Source organism: Canis aureus, chromosome 7 (genome assembly GCF_053574225.1).
Source record: "Canis aureus isolate CA01 chromosome 7, VMU_Caureus_v.1.0, whole genome shotgun sequence".
Classification (NCBI taxonomy): domain Eukaryota; kingdom Metazoa; phylum Chordata; class Mammalia; order Carnivora; family Canidae; genus Canis; species Canis aureus.
The window spans coordinates 44,457,832-44,482,551 of record NC_135617.1 but is presented as its reverse complement, the minus strand read 5'-3'; the positions used below and the strand labels follow the sequence as shown (position 1 = coordinate 44,482,551).

Below are 24,720 nucleotides of genomic sequence, written 5' to 3'. Positions count from 1 at the left end.
TCTTTCCAGAGGTAACTGTTCTTTCCTACAGATAGACTCAAATAAACAATAGAAAGGACTAGCAGAGTTCCTATCCCACTTTTAAACCTTTATTCTAACATAATCATTTAACTTTATTTTCCTTTAGAAATTAATGCATACAGATTAACACTTTCTCCCAACTTTTTTGCATGGTTCTTTCAACAGCCAGTATTTAGAGTGACTTTTCCTGCAAAGTTTCAGTCTCTTTCACTTCAAATAATTTTTCAATTACTTCTATTATAGCTATTCTACTTACCAGCTATACACAGATACACACATTATGGGACTCAGAATTGTAAATTGTCCTCTTATAAAATACCTAATCACTTCTTCTTTTTAAAAATATTTATTTATTTGAGAAACAGAGAGAGAGAGAGAGAGAGCTTGCATGTGGTGGGAGAGGCAGAGGGAGAAAATCTTCAAGCAGACTCCTCGTAGAGTGCAGAGCTCAACACAGGGCCCAGTCTCACCACCCATGAGATCATGACCTGAGCCAAAACCAAGAGTTGGAAGCTTAACCGACTAAGAATCCAAGTGCCCCCAAATACTTAATCACTTCTTTATAGTTAAAAAACATTCATGTGTCTTGGTTAATTTCCCTTTTGTGTCCTAAATATACTGTATATCTTTGATTCTAAGATGTACGTGTTGGCCTCAGAATTCTTTTCCCATTTTATGGTACATAAAATCATGGTAAGTCATGTAGTTGCTAGCACCTTAAATATAATAAAGCACAGTTGATTTTATTGAAGCTTCTTAAATAACAGTCCAATCTCTTTCTCTATCTCATTTCTGCCCACTCCTAACCCTTTCCTTTGTCACTCCTTTCTCTTCCCTTCCAATCCCTTCAGGAATAGATTGACTCCATTTTCTTTTTACAAGTAACTCACAAACATTCATCTGTTATCATTTCTTCTCGTAAGCCTCATATCCTCATTCTTGATAACTTACCTGAAATCCTCACATGATTTTATAACTTTCAAGTTTAAAATAAAACTCACCTCCCTCACTTCTTCCTTGTCAGCATCCCACTGTTCCCACCCAAAAAAAGAAAACAACCAGTCCTTCATTTTTCTAAATTTCTTTCTTATGCAAATTTTCTGAAATTTAATGAATATTCTTTACTGTAAATAACTTAAATCTATAGTTTCATTGCTCAAACCTGTACAGGTAATTCCACTTCTAATCCTTTTATAAGTCTGCTGCACTAGGGAATTTGCCAATCCTTTCCATTTCTATTGACACAGGTCGAAATCAAGTCTCCATTTATATTTAAGATCATGTAAGGGACAGTTATTTGTTTCTCTTCAACTTAATCTGTACTTCACAGAATATTTAAATTGAACATCTTACAAAGGGAATTCCTGTGTTGCTATTCCCTTGCAGTAAGACTTTCAATGGCTACTGTTACCAAGAATTAGTGTAGATCCCACATTTATTTTTGACTAGTACTGAAGAATTAAATCAAAACTTGTCCAACAATGAGATTTCTGGAAGAAAAAGAAAAAAGAGTCATTATCTCAAGCCTTTTGTTAAAACGTTGTAATGAGAAAGAATAGTTCTTAGATGTGTGTCATGCAGGAAGATTAAAGATTGATGAAAATTCTTCAAAGTTCAAGTTGTTCTTAGAATTGAACACTGTTCACATTCTCAGAAGGTGTAGGGAAAATGAGGATGTGTAGTCATGGAACAGGATGCAGAGGCAGTGATTCCAGGTTATAGTTTAGTAGCTGTTGGTTAGACAATTTGAGTTCAGCAACAAGGGATGAGGAAGAACAATTTGGGGCCAGGCTCTTGCAGGGGTATATGGAACAATTTAGTCTTATAGGACTTTTCACAGTTTGAATTTCTAGCTGGTATATAAAAGATGATACAAATGTTATCCTCAATAGAAATACAGAGACATTCATCAGCTTTACTATCAGCTATCTCTTTTATCAAAGCAATAGTTAACCAATATTTCAGTGATAAGAACTTTTGAAATCTAAATTGAGATACCACTTTTGATTTTAACATTATATCAAGTATATTAACTTAATGTAGTAATGCAGTACCTTTGAGGGAAGTATTAGAATTTCTGTATGCAACAAATGTTAGTGTTAGAGTTTTCTATTACTTTATTCAAAAGGAAAAATATAGTCAAATATTAATAGCAATCAAAAATTAATTTATTATGGGGAACAATATGGAGCTTTTAAAAAAAAATAGAATTATCATACGATCCAGCAATTTTACTTCTGGGTCTATATTGAAAAGAAATAAAAATTCTACATCAGAGAGATATCTGCATTCTCATGTTCATGGCAGCATTATCTATAATAGCCAAGACATGGCAACAACCCATGTCCATCAGTGAATGAATGGGTAAAGAATTTGTGGGACAGATACAAAATACATATTAACAATTATATATTATTTATTATTACATAATATATATAACAGTAATTTTTAGATAGCATTTAGATATTATATGTCCCTATAAGAAGTAGAATATCATTCAGCGATAAAAAAGTAGGAAACCCTGCCATTTGCAACAACATGGATGAACCTTAAGGGTATTATCTGAAGTGAAATAGTCAAAGACAAATACTGTATGATCTGCCACTTACATGTGGAATCTAAAACAAAACAAAACAAAACAAATAAGCAAGATTACAAAAATTCATAGAAAAAGAGATCAGAGATCATATCTCAATAAAACTGGAAAAAATCTCCAGCTGAGATTTTTTAATTTTTTATAAATATTTATTTTTATAAATAAATTCTAACAAATATGATCACTATATTTAAATAACTATAATTGCAAGAAAGTATTTCCCTTAGTTACTATCAATTCTTTTATAACTCATGTCCATCTTCATTTTTCTATTCAGAAGCACAAATTAGAGAAGTCTGAGTCATCCATGAATTCTTCCATCCCATATCCAATTTTTCTATAATAATACCTCCTGGGTCTATTTTCATTTCTATTTCCCTCACGACTGCCTTGGCTCAGTTTCACTATGTCTCAAGTGCATTTAAAGACAGTATTTAAAAAACAAAATAAAAAAGGGACATTATTTTAACAACATCCTTTTTGGATTTACACTAACCTCTACCATATCAATTTATTTTCTAAAACACAAATAGCATTTTACATGTTTTTTCCTTCATAACTTTCAATAATTTCTTCTTTTCTCTATTAAAAAATCCTTATCAAAATAAAATACCCAATAAATCTTGTGTACCTTCTTAGCCTCATTGTGAACCATTTACAGAATGGAACTCTAATCATAACACGCCACACTCATTGGAGATGCCTCACCTGCAATAATTTAGATTCCCTTTTCCTACCTTCTCCAATTGTGAAGGTGTATTTTCCTTTGAATCTAAATTCATATGCCATATTATTTTTAGATAACTTTCTTCTACATTACAGTGGATAGTTTCTTCTTTTATCTCTATATGTCTGTATAGCTGCCATACTGAGGCTAATTATTTATTTGCCAGACTCTAAGCCCATTAAAACTTCATTTCAGCAATTCCAATACCTGATACAAATGCCTGTAACTTTACCCCTAATGTATATGGAGAAAATTCTTTTTATTATAATAATTTTCATTAGATAATTGGGTGATTTTTAAGAACTTTTTATTTCTTCATAGATTTTAAGAATGATATTTAAAAATAATTTTTAGTGACGATAGTTATACCTTGATCGTTCAAAAAGCAGATGTTTACACACATTTTTATTAATTGCTCCTGAGTCATAGAACAGGTAAACAGCAATGGCCCAGAGGTTTGAAAAATGCATATAAGGAGTTAAAACTGCTTTTATAGTAAAGCTTGTAAAAGCAAGAAGCACTTCTGGGGAAGTCTTTTCAGTTAACTGCATTGCTAGGAGACTGAAGAGAGAGATTTATAATGATGGGTTGATGTTTTCAAACAATCAACAGGCACAGGAGACAAAATTATGACAAATAGCCTGTTTCCAGTGAGACTAGGGGGAGGGGGGTATACAAGATCAGGTGTATGAGCTGGAGGATAAATGTTTTAGTCTCACTGAACAAGAGAATACAGCTGGTGTAAATAGCATGACCTGGGTAATAGTACACAGAACAAGCAAAGGAGAGGATGATAAATTTAGAGATTGCCACTGTGGATCATAGTGTGAGTCCATCCAGTGTAAAATTCTTCCTATGGCAATAACTGATATTTAATGTTTCAAAAGAAGATGAAAGTTCACAGACTGGGCCTACGTGACTTATTCAATGTAATTTATCAGGTAAGAAATCTCTATATCAGTCCCATATGTAATCATTGAACATCTTGAATCATGCAGTTTGAATACTCTTATAATATTTTTTGCTGGTAGATCTGCAAATGGTATTGATGGACATAAAGGTAGTCAGGCTTTTAAAATAATCCCTGTATACTATTTGTTTTAATGATTTCATTTACCATGAAAATATGGTTATCCACTTCAAATAGGACATTTACAGAAGCTGAATATCATTTTGACAACAAACTGGGGTCACAATACATTTAAACACATGTATTAGCATTCATATAATCAATAAAATACCAGCCTGCTTCAAAATGTTCAAATTTACTCTTACCTTATGTTTCAGTATTTGTAATTTTTAAAATTGCTATTATTTTTTAGACTCTAGAAATTCTTAGAAAATTCAATTATTATACACTCCTCAAATAAATAAAAATAGATTTTACCAAGTTATTGTCAGTGGAAGTGGAGTGAAAAAAATAGAACATATTTGTTAAGTATTATCCTGATACTGATTCAGACCCTGCTCTTGAGAACTTCAGGAAGGAATGGTAAAGAGCAATACAAGGAGACTGTGTACCAGGAAGATGTACCAGTGAGAAAGAAAAGCCATGTTAAAAATTGAAGATATAAGACAAGTAGCTCTTTCAATGAAAGAATGTTTTCAACCATAATCTTCCTCATTATGCCAACAGTGGCAGTGAACCATTAACTAAAGTATACAATATACTTTTAAGTACAATTATCACAATTCAATCTCATCCCAAGAAATGCTCATGTCATCACATATCATCTAGGTTCAGTAACTAACTATGGAGTTTGTAGATGATATAATGGATTTTGTCCAATGGACTAATTTTTTTTTTCATGAGGTTCCTGGACAGAAGTTAGCTTCAAGGTTTACAGTGCTATATGGAAAAGGATCACTTTTACAATTCAGAAGTTCTGTTCACTACCTCACAGTTACTAAGGAAGAACTAGTAGAGTAGCTGTAGGAAAGTTACCATCCACCTATAATGATGACATATGCATTGATAGTCAGTTATATGTATATACCCTTGGGATAATAAAAATAATAAGTCAGAATAGTCTCTATATTTTAAGACTATTTTGTTTGAGGACCAGATAAACAATCAAGATAATTAGTAGGAGCTGGAACTGGAAGGAATCTCTTTTTACTTAAGAAAAAATTAAGGTATAGAAAATAATAAAGCTAGTTATGGTGCCAAGATTAGAACTTGGATCTCCTCATTGTCAACTGAACAATTTTTGAAACTGTATTACATTGTCTATAACTCAAGAAAGAATCTATAATTTCGGACCCACCTGCTTTGTCTTTTTTTGCCTCTTTCTTGCCCCTAATATATTTGTATAGTGCAGTGTGAACTGAGTACAAAAGCATAGGTTTGAAATTGGAAATGTTTCGGCGTTTAGTCCTACATTTGCCACATTTTAGATAAAAGATATCTGGGGAGTCACTTTTCCTTCAGTAGATATATTAGTTTTCTATTGCCACATATCAAATCACCACAAATTTAACAGCTTAAACCAACACCTGTTTATTAGTTCACAGTTCTATAGGATAGAAGTCTGGCCAGGCTCAACTGGTTTTTCTCCTTAGGGTCTCAAAAGACTTAAATCAGGTACTGTCCAGACTGGGCTCTTATCTAGAAGCTGTAGGGAGAAATTGGTTTCTAAATTCATTGTTGATAGAATTCAGTTCCTTACACCATAGGTCCAACATCTCTATTTCCTTGTTTTATGTCAGCCATGGCTATTCTTTAGAAGGTAAACTACATGCCTTCTAAAGTAGTTCCCTCCATCATCAATGCCAGCAAGGACAGGTCAAGTTTTTTTCATGCTTTAAATCTCTTTGTCTTCCCATTTTACTCACTAGCTAGAGAAAACTTTCTGCTCCTGAAATGCTCATGTAATAAATTAGGTCCATCCAGATAATCTCTCTTTCTCCATATAATTTATCACAATCCTGGAACTGATATCTCATCAAAATCATAGGTTTCACTCACATTCAAAGCAGAAGAGATTATACAAAGGCATTTTTAGGGAGTCATTCCTAAAATTATGCCTCTCACAAAAGCCTATGTTTTTTAATTATCTGCAAAAATTGAGTTTGGGATGCCCGAGTGGCACAGTGATTAAATCTCTGCCTTCACCTTAGTATGTGATCCTTGGGTCCTGGGATTGAGTCCTGCATCAGGCTTCCTATGGGGAGCCTGCTTCTCCCTCTACCTGTCTCTGCCTCTCTCTGTGTGTCTCTCATGAATAAATACCTAAAATCTTAAAAAAAATAAATTGAGTTTATGTCTACCATACATAGTTGTTGGCAGGAGTAAAAAGCTAATATAAAATCCTGATACAACATAAGTAAAGAAATAACTATTTCAGTAAATATTTGACTCTTAAGGAGGCATATTTCATTTATAAACAAGAGTATATGTTAGGACATTCTTTCTATATTAACATAAAATCATTGCCTATAATTTACCTCTACTTTTGAAGTCAAAGAGATTATGTGGGGCAGCCCCTGTGGCCCAGCAGTTTAGCACTGCCTTTGGCCCGGGGTGTGATCCTGGAGACCAGGGATCAAGTCCCACGTGGGGCTCCCTGCATGGAGCCTGCTTCTCCCTCTGCCTGTGTCTCTGCCTCTCTCTCTCTCTCTCTCTCTCTCTCCCCGTGTGTGTGTGTGTGTGTGTGTGTGTCTCTCATGAATAAATAAATAAAATCTTTAAAAAAAGAGATTATATGAAAATTTCCATTCATATTCAATCATCGTGTGACACTGAATCAGCATTAATAGCAATCTGATTCCATGCTAGGTACTCTATTTAGTGACAAAAACAGTATCTCCCTGCCTTCTTTAAGATTACATTCTAGTAGGGAGTTATACATTAATCAGTGAATTATGCAAATCTATGTAAAATTAAAATAATAAAAAAATTTGATGAAGGGAAGATAATTAATGCTATGAAAGCAGCTATTAGAGTAAATCTTAGATGTCAGGAGAGAGCCTTCCCTGAAGAAGTAACTTAAAATGACACCTGGTAGAAGGTGAATAGGAGATAAATGGGCTCTTCAGAAAGAAGCATAGGTCTATAAGAGACAGAAATAAGACCAAATAGATGGAGGACATAAAATCAGAAGAAAGGTGCAGAAATTAGATTGTAAAATTATTCAGAAACATTGTAGAACTTGTGATAGAATAATTAAAAGCTATTAAAGTTTTTGAGTATACAGATAAAATAATAGACATTAGCTGTGAAAATAAAATTGCTCTAGTTACTATACAAATAAAGATAAATAAGCTTCAAGGTAATTAAAAAGGCCAAGTCAATATAATAGATTATTAGACTATCAGGTTGGTGATAGTAGAGAGAGAGACATGGTTTGTTTTGAGTTATCTTGGTTATCAACCAACTTAACTTTGTTGTGAATTCAATATGGTAGGGTGGTTGAAGAGGGTATTTGGAATGTTTTTAAGATTCCTGGTTAGAACAATGGATGATTTCTGTGCCTTTCACTGTTTTGAGTTTGAAACTCAATAGCTCTTAACTTGCTGATACTGAGGTGTTTTGGCAACATCCAAAAGGAGATGCAAGTTAAGCTGTTTACCAGTGTCTGACATTCAGAAAAGAGTCAAGGACTTGAGACAGCAACATGTAAAGAAATGCCCATGGATGGAAATTGTGGATGGATGTAGAATGAGCAAAGAAATGGATATAGGGTTATGCCTAAAGAAACTTTAGGAGCTAATAACAGGGAAGATGTGATTGAGCCTGCAAAAGAGAAGACAGATCCAAAAAGTGGCAAAGTGTAATGGATCTAAGAATGGGGTAAAAAAACAAACAAAACAAAACAAAAATCCAGAAAGAGCAAATGGTCAAATGACCAAGTAAGATAAAATTAAAAAATACTCAAAACTTTCTCAGAAGGAAGTAACTGGTAAAATTTGGGAGAACTGTTTTATGAAAGATATGGTAGTCAAAGCCAAAGATTGCTGGTAATCACCAGAAACTTAGAGAGGGTATGGAACAGAATTCTTCCCTAGAACTTTCAGAAAGCATGACTGACCTGAAACCCTGTTTTCATATTTCTAGCCACAAGAGCTATGATAGAATAAATTTCTGTTGTTCCAAATCACTGAGTTTGTTGTGCTGTTATAGCAGCCCTACGACATTGACACAGAAGATTTAAGACAAAGTAGACCTGGAGAGATAAATGAGAGAATTTTTGTTCTAGCTTGTTTACATTATTTGAAAGGAGAGAGACACAAAGGTATTTTATACCAGTGCTTACAGTTCAGCTGATAAGATTATATCCCTTCTAAACCTAAAGAACCTCTCGTATAATACTTTCGAGTACTTACATTATCTTGACTTTTAAACTCAGGATGCACTTGACTCTGTCACTGAGCCTCTTTCTTTGATAACCAATATTCTTCCCTTTGAAACATTTTCCTGTATTAATAAAGCCTTTATAAAGAAGCCATATTATTTTATATCTATGTCTTTCTGCTCAGGCTGTCATAACAAAATACCATAGATTCCCACATTTCTGGAGGTTTTGAGTGTGAAATCAGAATACCAGCAACAGTAGGATTCTGGTGAAAGTTCTCTTCTAGGCTTATAGATGGTCACCTTCTTGCTGTGTCCTCATATGGCAGAGGAAGACAGATCAAGCTTTCTGGTGTCTTACAAGGGTTCAAGTTCCTCAAAAGGGTGGGGCCTTGATCATCTAAACCTAATTATGAAATTTTCAGAAACAATAAAGTCTATATCATTCTATAATGCCATAAATATACAGTCCAACTTCACCTCCTAATTCTATTTCATGTCTGCTTCTAATATAAGATATAGATAACCTATATTAGATCTTATATAGCTTATATCTATCTATATGCAATATAAATTAAATAATATATAAAATAATACATTTAACATATACAAATAAATATGTAATATTTAAAATAAATGCATATTTATTTATTTATGGAGTATCTGTATGCAGTTAGGTTTGGATCTAAGCATAGCACTGTTCATTTATTTAAGTTGAATTACCTCAGTCTGTTTTCTCATCCAGAAAGTCTTTCAATTTTTTTTTTAGATTTAAGATTACTTATTTATTTAAGTAATCTCTGCACCCAACATTGAGCTCAAACTCACAACTCCCAAATTAAGAGTCACATACATGTGCCCTCATATTAGGAGTGCTAGAATAAAGCATAAAACAGAAACAAGTTGTTGAATAAAAAATACCAATAGTTTTTCCAAATTTGATTAAACTCATACAAAAATGATCCTATGAGCTCATCAAACCCCTACCCAAAGAATAAACAAAACGAATATCACACCAAAGAAGAGCATAATGTAATTGCTGAATACTAGTGAAAAGAAAATGTTTGAAAGAACATCAATGAGAAAGACAAAGAATTAGAAAGCATATCTGGAATGGGAGGGCAGAATAGAAAACCCCAGACTTTCCATCCTCCCATGGATACACTGATTTAGCATCAACACGTAGATCAATTCTGTGAGAAATGCAGAAACTGGTTGAAAGTCTCCTGTACCCTGAGTGAAAATCCAGACGCATCAAAAGTAATAGGAAAAGATGACATTCTCTTGCTATAACACCCACTCCTGGCATGGTGCCACACATACAATCAGGAGGGAACCCCAGCTCCCAGTTTCTTCCCCAAGAGTGAAGGAGTTGGACTGCACATATAGTGCCCTGACTTTTCTGACTTTTACCCAAGAGATGGTTATGTATATCCACTGTCTTAAATTGCTGATGGGGCCTGTAATACACTAGTCTCCTGGGGGCTACAGAGAAAAAGCCATAATTTGAACTAGTGTTTAGTCACTTCCCACCCTTCCCTCTGCCCCAGCCCAATGTAGAGCAAGTGTGCAATAAATTCCTGCTCTTGGTTTTTCCCTAGGAGAGAAAGACTTGCAATTGTATAGAAACTTTAGATTCAGTTTGTTGATACGCATAAAATAACTTGCCAGGATTTCGACTGAGATTGCACTGAATCTGTAGATCAATTTGGGGATAACTGACACTCCTGACATTCCTCTTTATGAAATAAAGTTTTCCTCTACTTAGAACTTTTTATTTCATCAGAGTTTCATAGTTTTATTCATACAAATATTTTTACATATATTGCTAAATTTATACCTAAGTTTTTCATTTGGAGTATTAATATAAATAGTATTATGTTTTTAACTTCAAGTTCAGTTTTTCATTGATAGTATATAAAATGGCAATTGGATTTTTATCTTAAATTGTTGCTAATCTTGCTATAAAGTTCTCAGTTCCTGGATTTTTTTTGTGGTGGTTTTGTTGATTCTTTGGGATTTTCTACATAGAAAATCATACAACTGAGGACAAAGATTCTTTTTTTTTTAAAGATTTAATTTATCCATTTGAGAGAGAGAGAGAAAGAGAGAGAGCACCCACTGAGGGAGGGGCAGAAGGAAGAGGAAAATGTAGACTCCACATTGAACAGGGAGCCCCACACAGAGCTCTACCCCAGGACTCTGAGATCATAACCTGAACCAATTAAACTACTCAGGGGACCCCAAAGATACTTTTATTCCGTTCTTTCCAATTCTACTACTTCTTTCATTCCCTGCTTACTACATTAATCAGAATATCCAGTCTGATGTGGAAAAGCATCAGTTACACACTATTAAGTATGGTATTAGCTGTAGGTTTGTTGTAGAAATGTTTTCATCTAATGGGAAAGGTTTGCCTTTATTCTTATTGACAGAGGTGTTTGTTTTTGTTTTGTTTTGTTTTGAATAAATGTGTATTGAAATTGCTTTTTTCTGAGTCTATTAATTGGATCATATTATTTTTCTTCTTTAACTTGATATGATTAATTCCATTCATTGGTTTTTGAATATTTTGCTAGTCTTGAACACCTGGAGTAATTTCTACTTTGTTAGATTGATTTTGCTAATATGCTTTGAGGATTTTTTAAATCTGCATTTATGATTGATACTGGCCTTTAGTTTTCCTATGCCTTTCTATGGTTTTGGTGTTAGGGTAATGCTAACCTCATAGAATGAGTTAGGAAGTGTTTCCTCTGCTTGTACCTTCTAGAAGATTTTATGAAGAATTGGTATAATTTCCTCCTTAAATATTTAGAATTTACCAGTGAACCCATATAGGGTGTGTGTGGGTGCGTGTTTGTATGTGTGTGTGTGTGTGCGTGTGTGTGTGTTTGGAAGGTTATTAATTTGTGGATTCAATTTCTTTAATCGGTATAGAACTGTTCATATTATCTATTTCCCCTAGTATTAGTTTTAGCAGATTGTGCTTCTCAAGGAATTGGTCCATTTCATCTATATTAACAAATTTGTGGGCAGAGTTCTTCATAATTTATTTTCCTTTTAATATTCATGGAATAAGTAGTGACATCCTTCTTTCATTTCAAATATTAGTAATTTGAGTCCTCTATCTTTTTTTCTTGTTTAGCCTGGCTAAAGGTTTACCAATTTTGCTGTATTTTCAAAGGATAAGCTTTTGGTTTCTTTGGTTTCTCTATTGTTTATCTGTTGTAAGTTTCAATGATGTTTGATTAATCTTTTATTACATCTGTTTTTTACTTGAATCAGATTCATATTAATCTTCTTTCTCTAGTTTCCTAAAGCAAAGCTTAATTTTACATCTTTCTTTTTTAATGCATATATGCAATACTCTAAATTTCCCTCAAAGTACTACTTTCAGCTCATGACAAATTTTAGTAGGATGTATTTTCATTTGGTTCAATGAATTTTTGAATTTCTCTTGAGACTTCTTTCAATCATGTATTATTTAGAAGTGTGTTGTTTAATGTCAAAATATTTTAAAAATCTCCAGCTATATTTCTGTTATTAACTTCTAGTTTAATTCTATTGTAATCTGAAATTATACTTGGTATGATTTTTATTCTTTTAAAATTTGTTAACGACCCAGAGTACTGTAAGTCCCGGTGAATGCTTCATGTAAGTTAGAGAAAATTTTATATTGCACTGTTGTTGGGTAAAATATTCTATAAATGTCAACTAAATCCTGTTCATTGATGGTACTGTTCTGTTTGGTTATGGTCTCATTTTCTGCCTCCTGGATCTGTAAATTACTGACGGATGTTAACTATAATAATGGATTCCTCTATTTCTCCTCCAGTTCTATTAGTTTTAACCTTACATTTTAATGTTTTATTGTTAAGTGCTACAAATTAAGGGCTTCTGTATCTTAATCAGAGTTATTCTAAACTTTCTATTCAATATGTCTAATATCTAAAGTATTCTCTGAGTTTGATCCTGGTGATTGTTATGACTATCATTTTGCAATGCTTTCTTTTTAAAAAAATATTTAAATTCATTTTAGTTAATACATAGTGTATTAATAGTTTCAGGAGTAGAATTTAGTGATTCATCACCTGCACATAACACCCAGTGCTCATTACATCAAGTGTCCTCCTTAATGCCCATCATCCAATTACCGCATCCCCCATCTACCTCCCCTTCAGCAACCCTCAGCTTATTTCCTATGGTTAAGAGTCTGTTATGGTTTGCCTCTCTTCCTGCTTCTACCTTATTTTATTTTTCCTTCCATTCCCCTATGTCATCTGTTTTGTTTCTTAAATTCCACATATGAGTGAAATCATATGGTATCCTTTTTATAGATGATTGTCTTTATTCTGAAGTCTGCTTTGGCCAAGATTGATATAGTCATTCCAGCTTTCCGTTGGTGTTAACACAGCCTATCTTTCTTCAGTTCTTTATGTTAGTATATCTCCGTCTTTATATTTATAATGGGTTTCCTATAAACAACATGCAGTTGATGTTTGCTTTTTTTGTTTGTTCTTAATCCACTCAGACATTTTATGTCTTTTAACTAGTAAATTTAGATCATTCACATTTGAAATCAGTAGTAATCTAAGTGGAATAATATCTACATAATTTGGAGCTTTTAAAAAATATATATTATGGTTTTCTTTATTTTTAAAAATCCTCTGTCACTCCTCCCTTTTTTTTTGCCTTTTCTGAATCTAGTAAAGCACTTCATATAATTTCATTTTATCTCCTCTTTGAGCATATTATACTTAAAAAAAATAGTTGTTTCCCTAAGCTTACAAATACATTTACAATAACCTAAGTCCACTTTCAAATAACATTATACTGTTTCAAGTTATTTGATGGACCTCAAAACAGAGTATTCCTAATTCCTCCCTACCATCACTTATAATAGTTCTGTCATTTATTTCACTTACCCATAATGTACACAATACGTTTTTATACTATTATTTTGAACACTTATCTGTTAGGTTAGTTAAGTTAACGTTTTACCTCCATTTATTTATTCTCTAACACTTTTCCTTCTTGATGTAGATTGGAGTTTTGGACCTATATCATTTTTGCTTCTGAAGAATTTATTTTAACATTGCTTGCAAAGTAGGTCTACTGGTAACAAATTCCCTATTTCTGTTCTTTGAAAATGTTTATTTCTTCTTAACTCTTGACAGATAATTTTGCCAAACATTGAATTCTAGCTTGTTATTTTTCTTTCAAACTTGAAGTATTTCATTCCATACTCTTTTCGCCTGCATGATTTCTGATGAGACATCAGTGTAATTCTTAATCCCTGTTCCTCTATAGATAAGGTAGTGCTTTATCTTTCCTATGCCTTTTTAAAATGAAACCTATCTTTTCAAAGAGTTTATTTTTATCTCGGGTTTCCTACATAGGCCCCTGCACTCATTACGCTGTGATCCTTTATATTCATAAATTTCTCTACTTTTCAGAGTGATGATTTCCCTGTGACCTCAATTTTATGATGGATCTAAGAAGAGGGCTTTTTGTTTGTTTGTTTTGTTTTGTTTTTCAGTTTCTCAGTTTGTTCATAGTGGTCGTGATAATAGTGGCAGTGTTTCAAAAATAGTAGTGATGACTTCTAAGCTCATTATATGTCAGAAAAGAGGTAAGAATTCCGACATTGCTTAATATTTCTAGACCTTCTAATTAACTTTCTTTTATTTTTATGTGTCAGCTATAGTTGTCCATCTACTCATTTATTTCATTCTCCATTTCCACTAGAGCTTCTAACATACTTATTCTAAATTTTAATATTCTAAAGTTAAATACTAATATTAATCATGCTATTTAGTAATTCCAACATCTAAGGTCATTTTGAGTCTGATTCTGTTGATTACTTTGCTTTTTGACATTTTTTTAATTGATCTTTTTGTGTCTCCTTTAAAAAAAATATTGAGTAGCAGACATTGATATGTAATGGTAGAGAACAACTTGGACACACTTATGCCTGGATGTGGGCATGACTCCTCTTTCATCAGGGCTTTAGTATGAGCAATTGAGTCAATCAGTCAAAAGTTGATGACTTGGCTTTTGTTCTTGTGCTACAAGCTTCACATTTGTCTAACAATAGGCTTCATTGCCTTGTGCCCCATTTAGGGGCTGGTGGCCTGGAGGCTTTTTCTCAGTGTCACTGTACCATCATCACCTTTGGTTATTTCTGTATGTCTGCACCACAGGAGACTCTCAATGCCCTCCTTTCCATCCTCCAGTGTACACTGTTGTAGGTTTTTACTTGCTACTATAATGTGGTGGGAATGGAAGTTTTTGTGTCCTGGTCTAACTTCAGATTTAGACAAATCCTGTAGGCCTAGTTCTAAGAATGTGTTTTTATTAAATAAAAAGTGTGTTTATTTAAAAAAAAAAGTGTTTCTCTGCTAGTATTAATCAACCCACAAGCCATTAAAATCGCATGGGAAATTTTTAATACTGACACCTAAGTTACAACCTTAGAGATTCTGAAGTAAATAATCTGAGCATGAATCCTGGCATTTATTGTTTATATTTATCTATTTATTTTTAAAGATTTTATTTATTTATTTCAGAAAGAGAGAGAGTGATAGAGAGAGAGAGAGCACAAGCAGGGGAAGGGACAGAGAGAGAGGGATGAGCAGACTCCTTGCCATAAAAGGAGCTTGACGTGGGGCTTGATCCCAGGACCTGGAGATGATGACCTTAGTCAAAGACAGATGTTCAACCGACTGAGCCACCCAAATGCCCTGAATCCTGGCATTTATATGTTTTAAATCCTTCCTGGGTGTTGGATTATTGTACTAGCATTGTTGAAAGTAAAGGAACAAACATCTCGTTTCTAATACCCTGCCCTATAAATCTTATCTCCCAAATCAGCTCAAAGGCTGATGCATTATTTCCTCTGTTCTACAAGACCATTGCTCTCCATATAACTTTTAACTTCCTGTGCTTTAGTTTAAAAACTATCCCTGTATAGAAAGTTGGCTTGAATATGAAAATCATCTTGTGTTTCCTATGTCATACGTCATTGTCCTGAACAGTCTATAGTTAAAATGAAAGACTGCTTTACATATTTTGCAAATTTTATTTGTGTTTACAGAAAAAGGGTAGGTCCAATACCTGTTTCTCAATTGGAACCAAGAGTTCTTATTACTGACCATGGGTCAAATATAAATCTGTTAAAATGGGATTTTGCCAGATGGGAGGACAAGGTGTCATAACCTCATCCACTATCCAATGGCAAAACTCTCTTTTTAGATTAATACTGGATTTATCCATTCACATGACAACTTTGGAGCTAAATTGGCACTATTGCTATTGAAGAGGCAAATAAAAAATTTTTTTTGAGAAGGGCAGAAATGTTATAACTGCTAATGAACTTTTCTGTGAGTGAGAAATTTGTTTGAGTTGATTTAGACAGGTTAATACAGTGATTTGAAGATACAAAAATATTTTGAAGACCCCATATTTTCCATCTTAGAATGTGTTACCTTATTAGAATTTATCTACATGTTCAAAAACCGGTTATTGATATTGTCTACCATGTGCTAGAAATGTTTCTAGGTTGTGAGCAAAAAAAATCTCTCTCTTCTCAAGGAGCTTAAATTACAAGGTATGGAGATAGAAAATACCAAAATATACAGGCTAAGAATATTCAGATTATGGTAAGCACTGTAAAGGAAATAAAAAGATTATATAACAGATATTAAGTTTGTTTATAGGTAAGTTAATTCTACAGGAAAGACTTTCAGAGAAGATATTTGATCTGATCTAAAGAATTCAATCATTTGAAAGCAAATGGGAAAGCATTACAGGCAGACAAGAAAAAAAAAAAGAAGTGTTTTCTGTAGAAAGAATGATTTCGAGAAGTGCTTCAGAGCACAAACAAGCAAAACATAAAGTTTAACGTAGATGGAAATAGGAAATGCAGATATTTATTTATTTATTTTTCTTTTTCAAAGATTTATTTATTTGAGAGGGGGACAGAGAAAGCATGCCCATGAGCAGGGGGAGGGGCAAAGGGAGAGAGAGAGAATCTCAAGCAGATTTCCCATTGAGCCAAGAGACCTACAAGGGGCTTGATCTCATGACCTTGAGATCACAACCTGAGCCAAAATCAAGTAGGATACTTAACCTACTAAGCCACTCAGGTACCTCAAGAATGCAGATATTTAAAAACCAATTAGTGTCCAAATCATATGGGTCTTCAGACCATCTTATGGGATTATCTTTTACTATAGTCATAATGGAAAAAAATTATTAAGGGTTTCAAGTGGAGGGGTAAAATATTATATATATATATATATATATATATATATATATATATATGAAACTATATTCACCTTGCTATCATGAAAAAAGGAGAGTGAGGATACAGAAGCACAGATACCAGTTAGGATTCCAGATTTTGAATCCAGTTAGGATTCTAGGATTCTAGGATTCTATATTTCAATGAAATATAATGGTAGCTTAAACTGATATGTTTGTAATACAGCAGATGGTTTGAGATTCTCATTAAGTAGTCAATTGAAGATATTAAGAAAGAAGTTATGATGTATCACCAGAAAATAATTTGTTTTTATTCCTTTATTAAATTATTTATTTTAATCTTATTTTTATTATCATATCACATTTAGCAAATTGTCTAGCTCTTATCATCGAGTCTTTGAATGCTCATGAAAATACATGACATTAGTGTGGCAAAGCCATAACATTTCATCAAATCTTTGTCATGCATATTTAGAATTTATTTACAAAGTAGGCATTTAAGGAAATTTGCCTCTTTCTCATTTAGGGGGCCATTAAACACAATCATTTTCTTGTTAATTAACTGCATCCTAAGGGCATCAAGAAATTGTAATTTTTCTCTCTTAGACCTTGGGATCTGTTTCACTCACCAGAATTGTTTGAGAATCATTTATAAAGGTAGAAATAGGAAAGTGAATAGCTCATCAGTTTTTTTAATTTCCTTTTAACATACCAATATGGGCCATGTTTCTCTATGGTTTATTATTTATTCAGTAACCTTTAAAATATTTTTTTTTTTACCTTTAAAATATTTAAAGCAATAGAATTGTCGCTCTTCAACTGAAAGAATGTTAAATATGCTCAAAAGTTTTATGGTTAGGTATAATTCCCATGCTTCTCAAAGCTGTGTTTTCCATTTTTACTTAATATTTTTCTGATACTAGATTTCTCTCATTGAGTCATGCTATTAGGTCATATTTATAGTTTTACTTTATAACAAGATATTATGTTTGTATAAAATATATCTTTAAAGATTAAAATTGTGATTTTTTAAATGACAAATTCTATTATACAATAAATATTTTAAAGTGGCTCTACTGTACTGAGAATGTTACTTTTCCTATTTCAATAAAATCAACAGATGGATAACATTAAAAGCCATAGAACAGATAAGAGAAATGATTTTAAAATGGTTAATTAATATTTCAATAATTAGTCTATCACTTCATGTTCCAGATGTTCATATATGACTGAATATATAGATGAGTTTACTTTCTTGGTAGAGGATTCAGAACTTTAAAAAAGGAAATAATGTTTGGAAAAGGAGAAATATTTACTATGAATAAATCAACTTAGAATATGGCTATTGGGACAGCTGGGTGGCCTAGCAATTGAGTGTCTGCCTATGGCTCCCTGCAAGATCTCAGATCCGGGACCCAGTCCTGCATCAGGATCCAGTCCTGCATCGGGCTCTTGATGCGAGAAGACTGCTTCTCTCTCTGCCTATGTCTCTGCCTCTCTCTCTCTGTGTCTCTCATGAATAAATGGATAAAATCTTTAAAAGAAAATAGAATATATCTATTATTCAATAAATGTCAATCAAATCCAGATATTTAATTAGAGGAATAGAACTATCAAAGAGACCATATGTCATATTTTATTTTCACCTTTAGATGACTGATTTCCTAGCAACTTATAATTAAGTTTACAGACAATTTTTTTCTGATTTGTTTTTACCTTGTTTCTGCAGACTGAGTTATATGGTTTAGAAAATGCCACACCTGGATAACAGTCCCAAATCTTCTAAGAGCTTTTAGAATTCAGACAATTCATCTAAATTTGGCCTGCCTTCTCAACTATAAGCTGAGATAATGCCTATCACAGATTATTGAAATAGCATATGACAAGGGTTTATAAGCATGGCACACAGTAGAAACTCACAAACTTTCAATTCCTTTCTTCCTGCTTTTCTCAATTTAGTAGTCAGGTCAGCTCAGGACATGTGGGCCAAAAGTCCGCCCAGCCTTCAGAACAACAGATATGTTTGGCTGTCAACAAAATCTAGAGGCTTTGCCTATTTTCTTTTATTTATGTTCTGTAGAATTATCTATAAAGCCTTGTCTGCTTGGCACAGTTTTGTTATCTTTGAAGACAGGAGCTGTTTTTAAGATGTCATTTGCATTATTATAGTATGTAGTCCAACATTCAATTACTGAAGTAAGCTGGTTCATTTCTGAAGTTTTTTGTAATAGTGACACTTAAACTTCTTTGAGTTTCCAGAAATTTCCTAATCCCTATTAGAAAATCATACAAAATTAGATCCTGCTTTTGAAAACAGGCACTCAGACTAACTGGTTTGTAATTATTTGTGTATATTTCCTGATCTTTTATCTCCAATTAACATTTGTCACACAATGAACTTTCATTAGACAATTGCCATCATTAGACAAGCTTCACTGAAAGCATCATTAATTTTGATTTCATTTATTTAATAAAACCCTGTGGTTAATTAAAGTCCTTGTGTACATTGTAGAAGAAGCTCTAATACCATGGATTATTTCAATACCCTTATTATATGTAAAGAAAAATAGAATATTTCAAAAACTTTGAAAGATTGCCTGTTTTAAAATGTGTAAATACTATCATTTTTTTCTTAGTTGAATCATATTTTTAAGTGTTTTTTTTTTTAATCACTGTAAGGGGTGACTGGGTGGCTCACTTGATTAAATGTCTGACTCTTGATTTCAGCTCAGGTCACGAACTCAGGGTATTGGGATCAAGCATGTGTCAATCTCTGTGATTAGCAGAGAGTCTGCTTGAGATTCTCTCTCCTCTCTCCTTATGTCCCCTCCTCCACTTATGCTCTCCCTAAATAAATAAATTTTAAAAATAACTTACATTTTTTAATGTTACTATAGAATAATTATAAAACTTATATGAATCTCAAAATATCTTATTGTACTGTACTCACCCTTCTTGTGATGATGTGAGATGACAAAATGCCTGCATGGTGAGATGAAGTGAGGTGAATAATGTGGTGAATGTGGCATAGCATCAGGCTACTACTGATCTGACAATACACCCAAGAATATGTTAGGGGGGATAATGGTTTGAAATAAAATTGAGAGACAGAACAGATTGTATAACAACTTGAGAGCTCGGTTAAGGAGCTTTGATCTTATCCTTGAAAAAAAAAGTCCACTTAAGTAATTTACACAGGGGGTTATAAGATCTGATTTTTATGTAGGGACATTCCATAAAAAAATTATTGCAAAAGGGCAAGAATAAAAGCAAGAAGATTGAGAACATTACTTCAGTAGTCTAAGAGTGATTCAGTAAACTAGGAGAGGATAATTGAGGGGAATTGTGGGGAATTGTGGGGAATTGTAGGGAATTGTGAAACTCCCTTGAGTGACAGAAACATCTTATGCCTAAAAGGTGTAGGTTTGATAATACAGTTATATGCTTTATAAGTAAATAATATAAAAATATTAATGTAACATATTATAATTACAATATAAATATTTATTTATAAAGCACAATGCAAGAAAACAATATAAAACCAGAAACTCATGTCATGCCTTTATCCTATATCTATTCAAATAGAAAATAAAAATTATGAGGAAGAGGAATTGATGTGGAATTGAATGATTTTTTTATTATTCCAGGATATTATCTTCTAAAAATAACTATTGGAAAAGATATAGAGTGATTCTTAGAATAGTGGGGACTCATGTTTCATATATCCCAAATTACTGGAGAACAATAAATAGGCACGGTAGGATTTTTGTCTCAAAAAACCCATCCTGACTGATCAATGGCTTTTAGTCAGAGAAGTTTCAGGAGCTTTTAGACACAAATTATGTGCTTACTCTGGGTTCTGTCTCACCACTAGCTCAGTTCCATATTTGAACTGATATATATTGGGTATAGGTGTAGTGGGTTGAATTGGCATAATGGATCAAGGGAAATGGAATTGAGAAGTTATTTTTGTTTTAGTTAGACAAATAAGTGTAATATTCCTAATTCTAAACATGTTCCTATAGAAACTCTAATGCATATTTTGAGGCACACTGTGGTTAGATAAGACTTTTTTCCCCTCAGTCTTCCCAGAATGCTTCATACATACACAAAAGTGCCCCTTTGGTCATGGGGTGGAGAGCACCTGCAAGTCTACTTAATTAATCCTTTGTAGAGATTAGGTGGGCATCATGGAACTGAATTTAAATGTTTCTAAATGATCAGAATCAACACATGTTTTCTTTAAGACTGAGATTAATATTATATTCATATAACTCCTCAAATAAAATTTGAAAGAATACCTTAGGAAGAAAAAAGTGCTATCTTTCTTCCACTCTTTCTCCATAGAGAGGGCAAAAAGGTAAAATAATTTTTGTGAGTTGACTAAATAAAGGTATAACTATGTTCACATTTTCAGAACCAAGGTTCACCTTAAAAGTAAGTATTAATACAATGTCAAAAAGCCAATCACCAGTTCAAAATCTGCACAAATATTACAAATATATCTTGGCTTTGTTTCACCTCTCTTAGAGGTAGGTGAATATTTGTGAGTTTAAGCATTTTCCTGAATAGAAATTTCCTTTCGGAAATTTATTTATTTAGTTTTTAAAGATTTTATTTATTTATTCATGAGAAATACACACACACACACACACACACACACACACACACAGAGGAAGAGACACAGGCAGAGGGAGAAGCAGGCTCCATGCAGGGAGCCTGACGTGAGACTCGATCCCGGGTCTCCAGGATCACACCCTGGGCTGAAGGCGGCGCTAAACCCCTGGACCACCCGGGCTGCCCTCCTTTCGGAAATTTAAATCCCAAATATTTAAAGGTACAAAGCGTCGTTCCATTATACCACTAAAGGATAAGCAAATCAAGGGCTGACTAAGAGTTTGAAAGACAAGGGAGGATTTATTTGTCAATAAAAATGAGCAGTCTGCTGGAAGGTGAATGTAAAAGTTTTCATTCAGAACTAGAGAACTCTGCACAAAGACAGCAAATGAAGAGAGTGGAAGGTATTAAGAATGAGGAATCTCGTCTTAACGGTACTCTGAAATTCTGGTGGTGGCAAACTCCAATGCATGCAGTGGTCAATTAAATAGCATACATAAGTGCACTTACTAAAGTGTGCCTTGCTAAAGATGCTCCACATGATTAGCTTTGTGTTTTTAGTCAGATAGTGCTGGGGGCAGCCCAGGTGGCTCAGCGGTTTAGCGCTGCCTTCAGCCCAGGGCGTGATCCTGGAGACCCGGGATCGAGTCCGGCGTCAGGCTCCCTGCATGGAGCCTGCTTCTCCCTCTGCCTATGTTTCTGCCTCTCTCTCTCTCTGCATCTTTCATAAATAAATAAAAATCTTAAAAAAAAGATTTCAAAAGAAAAAAGATAGTGCTGGTAACTGTTATAAAAAAGATTTCAATGAGAAAAAGATACTCAAGACAAGAAAACCAGGTACTAAAATAGAGCAGTGGGATTAATTACTCATTAAAGTGCCAGAGGGGAAAAACCCTTTCAAAACACAGCCCACACATTTTTCTTCTCAATGTATTAGAGATATTGGGGTCAAGATTTCAAATCACAAATGTCTCCAAAGATCTTTGCTTTCTAATGGATTATATTTCTATTTATTTATCTGATTAAAAGCCAGCATTAACTGACCTGGTAGTGCTTTGATATTTTGATTTTAAAAGACCTTTAATGTTTCCTTAAATCTGCTTATTATTAAACATAATCACACAAAATTTTAGTTAAATAAAGATAATGCAGGAAGGAACTATATTATGGATGAAAAACCTTGACTTTCTGGAGAGATGCTACTGACAGTCATTTAAGTGCTAGGAAACTACTTCAGTCTCAAAAGTAAAGTTATTGTCTCTCTTATAGGCAGCACATTTCATTTATATAGTTTTGGGGGTATGTTGTTGTCTAGTTTCAGTAGGTTCAGAATCACTTGCCAAAAGGGACAGAACTGGGGTAAGTACTCTACCGTTAAGAAAAATCTGTTCTCCAAATTGCAGTCCTACATACCAATTCCAAGCATTTCCATGCTTCCAAAAGTAGGAAATATGCTCCATGCTTGGCTATGAGCAACTTCACTGGATTCCTGCTCCTATGTCACAAGCCCACTATCTTAGTTTGTATTCTGCTAAAATTAGAATCTGAGACCATGACTCAATTTATTTGGTAGATGATCTCAGGAATTAAGAATGAGAAAGTAGAAAGACTGAGGCCAGAGAAAGATTAAAAGTCAGCAGAAGTTTTATTAAAGATACTTTTGTAGGCAATGGGGACATGATTGCACAGTGACTTTAAGAAGTGAAAATATGGGGTGCCTGGATGGCTTAGTTGGTTAAGCATTTGCCTTAGGCTCAGTCATGATCTCATCCTGGGGCTCCCTGCTCAGTGGCAGCCTGCTTCTCCCTCTCCCACTGATCCTCCCCCAGCTTGTGCTCTCTCTCTCTCTCTCTTTCTCTCTCTCTCTCTTTAAACACACACTCTCTCAAACAAATAAAATCTTAAAAAAAAAAAGAAGTGAATAATGTATAACCAAGATTGACTACATGAAAGTAAGGTGATTGAGTTATTTCTAAACTGTCTTCTATTTCCCATCGTTTGAAGCATGCCTGGAAGGCACTGACTTCCTGTGCATGCACCAAGACTAAACTGGCTCCAGGGTTTAGGAAAAGACTCTAGAGATGGAGCAAATATTCAGCAAGCACTTGATTTGGGGAACTGTCATGATGACATGAGATGAGAGCACTCAGAGCTACTTACCTAGGGGTGCCTGCATAGCTTAGTGGGATGAGTGTCCCACTCTTGATTTCAGCTCAGGTCATGATCTTGGGATCCTAGGATAGAGCCCCACCTCAGGCTATGTGTTCAGCAGGGAGTCTGCTGAGGATTCTTTTTCCCTCTCCCTTTGAGCCTCCCCTGTTTTGCGCATGTCTCTCTCTCTCTCTCTCTCTCTCTCTCTCTTTAAAATAAATAAATAAATCTTTAAAAAAAAAAAAAAGAACTCACTTCATATGCAGCTGAAGTTAGCCAAGAGGGTGTGACTTGGGAACCAGAAGTATTTGCTAAGTCTACCTCAGAAGGTATATAAAGGCCTATTTTCTAGAAATACTCCTGGAGACCTGCTATATTCTATGTGCATTTATTCTTTACTGTTCAGCTGACCTCAATCCTATAAGAAGCCAGAAGTATAAATCTTACTTGGAGTCTGCTTTTCATACCTAACTCTTCCCTCAATTTGTATCAAAACTTGTTTATGATGGAAGATTGGTAGTATTATAATATTCCCGTATTGGGACACAGGTTACAGGTATATTCTTCAAAAGTGCTTTACCAGAATGCCCTATATTTTGGAAGTTACTGAGTCTTCATGAATAAATCTCATAATCTGATCTACTCTTATCTTTTGAGTACTCATAACTGGTTAGAATCTGGGAAGAAGGAAACCATCAAGAAACAAAACCACCAGTGCCTAACACTGTGTTGCCCTATAATTATTATTTCACATACTCAATGGTCTTGAGCATCATTCTGATTAATAATTCACTGGCATAATAAACTATTTTTAATGAGTGTATATAAAATATATTTTAATAACATATCTATAGAATTTCTCTAGGCACAATTACTCTGTGAAATATCAAATGACACATTTATGACATATAGTGTTGCCCTAGAAAACTAAATATAAGTGGATAATGACCTATAAATATCTGATAATTGATACACTTTTATTAGGCGGTATATCATCTCAACCATTATTTTTAGCATCTTATTTTGTAGAATATAAAATATTCACTGCCT

At 33.7% G+C, this 24,720-nt stretch overlaps 2 protein-coding genes across 2 annotated transcripts in view; one reads left to right on the top strand and one right to left on the bottom strand.

Moving 5' to 3' along the window:
- Window positions 1–24,720, bottom strand: part of EYS (EGF-like photoreceptor maintenance factor) — a 1,514,868-nt gene that overhangs the window by 953,172 nt on the left and 536,976 nt on the right. The gene's annotated exons all lie outside the window — the stretch shown is intronic.
- LOC144317299 (uncharacterized) overlaps window positions 1–24,720 on the top strand; it is a 134,515-nt gene that overhangs the window by 1,335 nt on the left and 108,460 nt on the right. The window lies entirely within an intron of this gene.